A 6006-nucleotide genomic window follows, 5' to 3' on the forward strand; every position below is an offset into this window, starting at 1 on the left:
AATCACTTCCTAGTACCTCAAAGTCTTCTTCTGATCACAAATCATCATCTCAGGCACACTCAAAGTCTCAATCGACAGCTGATAGTCAACAAACGGTGAAACGTAAACCGAAGCCAAAGCATGATGCTTCAAAACAACAAAGTGGCAGAGCTCCTAAAGGGTCACAGAACAAAATTCAATTGTCCAGTAAATACGGGTCTCTTGAAGACATGGACGTTTCTGAGAACGTCCATTCTAGGGCACATAGTTTGTCGCCCTCCAAAAGAGTACTGAGCAGATCCCCAATAAATCCCCCCAGAAGATAGTTTATTCCAATAATATTGTGCAGTGGAACTGCCGAGGATTGAGGACTAATTTACATCAATTACAGCTATTAGTCCAGGATTTTACACCTTCAGCGATATGTCTGCAAGAGACATATTTAAAACGGGACATTTGACCTTCGTCATTTTACCGCATATCATTTTCTTGCACCTCCGGGTGATAGGGCCACTGGCGAATCATCCATTCTAGTCGGACAAAACGTTATTCAAAGCCCTGTTTCACTTAATGCTATTATGCAGGCTGTTGCAGTGAGAATTACTTTACGTGTAGCGTTTACGCCATGCGCTCTTTATATTTCGCCGTCTTCGACGTTTGCCAAAACTGACCTTCAAGCTCTATATGACCAACTCCCGAAGCCCTGTATTATAATGGGAGATTTAAATGGGCACAACCCACTTTGGGGTAGTGTAACTACAAACACTAAAGGTAAATTGTTGGAGGACTTCTGACAATGATTTATGTTTTTAAAATGATGGTTCCCTATTTACACCCTGGTACAGGGACGTATTCTGCTCTCGACTTGTCACTCACAAATTCCGAGCTACTAAATGAATTTGAATGGTCAGTCCACGATTACCTCTGTGGAAGTGACCATTTTCCTACTATATTAACATCTGTAACTCCATCTAAAAAGGCTAACTGGGCTTTATATGAAACACTGTGTGCGGGGAAACTTAAACCGGAACGTTTTATTGACGTTCCTGATGCTATTAAGTGTTTTCTGATGAATTGAATTCCACAACTGATGAGTGAAACGCCAATCTTGGCAAAATTATGTATCTAAAATAAATTCTCGGTCACCCATATTCAAGGTATGGAACATGGTCCGGAAAATTAAAGGTAAAGGAACTAAATCTGGTTTCCATCATCTTAAACATGGAGATCAATTTACTTACGGGTAAATCAGATATAGCAAATAAACTGGGTGAGACCCTCGCTAAACACTCTTCCTCTTCTAATTATTTACCTAAATTCCAGCAATATCAAAAACAACAAGAAAAGAAAACTATTCATTTCAACTCAGATAACGGGGAAGACTATAATGAAACTTTTTCTATTCATGAGCTCCATACTGCTCTTGATCAAGCTCATGATACTGCTACAGGAGCTGATAACATACATTATCAACTCCTGAAGCATTTACCAGAATCCTGCCTAGAAACTCTTCTAAATATTTTTGATGATATTTGGACATCGGGTCACTTTCCTTCCTCATGGCGTGACGCCATAGTAGTACCAATACCTAAACCTGGACGTGATCATACAGATCCGTCCAATTATCGACCTATTTCACTAACTAGCTGTGTTTGCAAGACCATGGAACGCATGATAAATAATCGACTTGTTTGGTACTTGGAAACTAATAAACTTATAACAGAAATACAATGTGGTTTCCGTAAAAGCAGAAGTACTGTCGATCGGTTAATGCGTTTAGGATCATTTGTGAAAAACGCGCTGATTAATAAACAACATGCTGTGTCTATCGTTTTTGATCTTGAAAAAGCATATGACACAACCTGGAAATATGGCATTTTAACAGATTTACAGGATTTCGGTTTGCGAGGTCGTTTGCCTGAATTCATAGCCAAATTCTAAAATAACAGACAGTTTCAAGTCCGCGTGGGTTCTACCCTGTCTGATCATTACAATCAGGATCAGGGTGTTCCACAAGGTAGTATTTTGTCTGTCACACTTTTTAGTATAAAGATAAACAGTTTATCCAGAGTTTTAAACGATTCAATTGATGGATCTTTATTTGTGAATGATTTCAATATTACTTATATTTAATACTAATTAAAGTTGTGAAGGAAAATAAGTTCTTGGGTCTCAATTTGACTCATACTTAACGTTTTTACCGCATATAAAGTCACTTAAAACTACATGCCTGAAAGCACTTGACTAAATGGGGAGGCGATCAAGCTACCCTTCTTCATCTATATCGATCTCTCGTGCGTTCTAAACTTGATTATGGCTCCATCGTACATAGTGGAACCTGCAGAAGCAACTTAAAACTATTAGATTCAGTCCATCATAAACGTCTAAGACTTTGTCTTGGCTCCTTTAGAACTTCACCTGTTAACAGACTGTATGTCGAGGCTGATGAACCATCTCTTGAGCAGCGACGTATAAAATTAGCTTTACAGTAAGTAACAAAACTATATTCAAATGAGTCAAACCCTGCATATAACTGTGTTTTCAATCCTCTGTATGAGGATTTATACAATAAGAAATCTTCTCTTGTTCCGCCTCTTGGTTTAAGAATAAAACCACTTATTCCTGCTGCCAGCATTGAGCTGGAAAACATAGCTCCTTCCCATCTTCTTTCTTCTCCTCCTTGGCAATTGGTTAGGCCACAAGTTGACCTAACATTAACGACATTTAAAAATCAGAAACTAATGAATTACAGTATAAACAAGAATATGATCAATTGAAACATAAACATAGCAATTATAAATCCTTATTTACAGATGGGTCCAAGGGCGGTGGTGCTGTGGCTTGTGCCACAGTCATTGGATCCAGAACAATATCTTCTAGATTACCAGATAAAAGTTCTATTTTTACAGCTGAAGCTAACGCCATATTAACGGCTCTTAAATATATTCAAAGAGACCTTAAACGGAAACAATATATAATCTATTCAGACTCTCTTTCTTGCCTTCAGGCTATTAAAACTATATCTTGTAAACATCCACTTTTAATTGAAATTATTGAATGGTATAATAATCTTGCCACTGGCCAATACGACATCGTCTTCAGTTGGTTACCCAGTCACGTAGGCATTTTCGGTAACGCAATGGCCGATCTTGCTGCCAAGGCAGCACTCAACAAATCTGTGACACCACTTCTTATTCCATACTCTGATTATAAAGTTAGCATTAGAACCTACATCCGTGATCTGATGCAGAAGAAGTGGGGCACCTACGTAGGTATAAATAAATTACATGAAATAAAACCGTATATTGGTTACACCTACTTGGGCTGTCAGTCCAGATTTGAAGAGGTTATTTTACGACGATGTCGTATTGGCCATACTAGATATACTCATGTGCACCTGTTATAAGGTGAGGATCCTCCGTTTTGTATCCCTTGTGAAGAGAGAGTCACGGTCAAGCATATTCTGCTTGACTGTGTTGAATTCTCCATCACATGGGATAGGTATTTTAGTTACAACAACGAAGGATCTTTTTACCAGCGTTAATTCTCATTTACCTTACCTTTACTTTTTTTAAAAGAAATTGATTTTTTGGTGGAATTTTGAATATCATGTTATGTAAATAGATGTATTTTAATGATTGGTAGTTTGGATTAGTAACTTGAATTGTTGGTGGCTGTACCCTCAAAGGGGGTTGAAGTATTGTAAAATTATTGTCCTCCTGAGATGGTACGCAAGTCCACAAACATTCACAGTAAATTTAAGTCTACCAGGATGTTAATCGTAGTATTCGTGTTATTTTAATTTTGGCTAACTTTCCGTACAATCGCCAGCAGCTGAACGGATGGTGTAAATCCAACTAGGGTCCGTGTAGGTAGCAAAGGCACTGTAAGTCCCTATGGTTCATAGTGTGGTGATCTACCGTCTGTTGTTGGCGAATTATAGTCTGTTTTTATATTGTATTGTCTAAATAGTGCTATTAGTTTTAACTTTCCATGCTAGTTGTAATTGAAATTGTGATATTTTAGTTGTTTTACTGTCCTTCGCTGACAGGTTTTTATAATGTATATATGCTCTTTTTCATAGTTGAATGTTCTCGTCACGACATGGCTGAGATATTTCCGGTGTGACGTTAAATATTAACTCACTCACTGGCTTCGTTCTGAGAAGCCTTTGCTTTAGGGACGACTGGATTAATCTAAACTGTAAGTATCACTTGATAAAAAGAAACCTCACTAATCACAGAATGATACCGGTGATGATCTTGTCTTCCCTGTTCAACAATCAGTAAATCTGAACAATGTATTCAGTGGCTGTGTGAATCGTAGACATTGGCTGTAACATTTACACAGACGTCCTACAAAACACTGAGAATAAAACTATATACTGACTGCTTCTCATTAAAGCACCAATGTTTCAAGGACAGCGATGACTGGCTTTCTTCCCCAGATCTCTCCTCCATAGAACATACCTGGGGTAGATTTAAGGACGCCTACGGCAGGACCAGAATCAACCAGTAACGAAGCAATCTCCGTCGTCATTCTGAGCAATATGAACCATCCTGTTTTCATGAATCTGATGCTTTCAAATCACAGCTTCAGCTTCAGATCGTGATCGCACCAGCTGTGAATTGATTTCTTACTTTCCCCTTTTCTGAACAGCTCTGCCTATTATTACTATTATAAACGGGATTGTTACCATTTGAATTTTCATGTACAATGCCGCTTTCTTCATTGACATAACATTTACACCATTTTACATGAATCATAATATCTTTATTCAGCCAATATAAATGTCTATGAGTACACCTGTCATACGTCGACTGTGATACTGTATTAGAATATCAATATACCTTACACATGTTCAGCTTTGACTTCGAAACACACAATTTAATTACTTCTGACATCAGTTCACAAATGGCGTTGTCCATAATGAAAAAATTGGGCATCAATGAGTGTGAAGGATGTGTTCTAACGTATGTCCAAATCACTTTAACCGATTCCCGAAAGAAGCCAAGGTGTGACGCAGGTAGCTCTGTTGTCAGAGGTTCTGCAGTTCGTTCAGTAGAGCAGCGCGTGGCACGTTCACCTTGATTATTTATTTCATCATTATTCTTGGTTTGTCAATTTGTTCATGGTGATGGAATGAGCAGAGTGACCAGAAATTCCGTGAAATATCTGCGTGATTCCATGACCTTAATATGCTGTCCGCGTTGTTTTTTGAAATTTCGATGAAATAAATGAATTTAAAAAAATAGAATTATAAATAAGAAATAAAAATAAATAATTTTGAGTTTTTGATATACATGAAACAATGTTATTTAAACCCTTCACATATCCGTAAGATTCTGAGAATATGTTTTCAGGCAGAATTTATGCAATGTCAACGGGCATACTCAAAGGCCAAAATATTTCCTGTCACAATAAACTACCCAGAAACCAAATTCCAATATATTGTCAAATGAAAATTTCCGAAAAATACATTTTAGTGATTTAAGCGATACAAAATCGATAAAATAACAATGCCTTTGGGAAACACGTGAAGAGGTAATTGCTCTGGTTAAATGTGAAGCCAAGGCAAAGTAACCATTCAAGCTCAGCTTGTCAACCAACACTTTGACCAAAGCATGGCTCAATGAAGTGTCGATTTTGCCGTATCATTCGGAACATCTGACCTCTGTGGCTGAAGAGTCGGGAAGAACTGAAACATATTAATATTTTTCCATTGCAACGATTCGATATTAAATAAAAACGATATAAATGTTTCATTAAATATATGAACAAAATCATCATGCATACCTAACAAAAGCTAATATGGACAAAACGCCCGTGAACGATTTAATCAGTATGCTACGAATAGTTTGTCCTCAATAACAATTAGCATTTTACGTTTTTATGTTTAAGTGAGTGAGTGAGTCAGCTTCTGTCACATCGGCAATATTTCAGCCATGTTGTGACTACAAACAAGTTATAATTTTATACAAAAATGGTTCTATTTAAAGATTAGGTATGATTATAGACAAATACCTA

The sequence above is a fragment of the Haliotis asinina genome, chromosome 10, assembly GCF_037392515.1.
Source record: "Haliotis asinina isolate JCU_RB_2024 chromosome 10, JCU_Hal_asi_v2, whole genome shotgun sequence".
Taxonomy (NCBI): Eukaryota; Metazoa; Mollusca; class Gastropoda; order Lepetellida; family Haliotidae; genus Haliotis; species Haliotis asinina.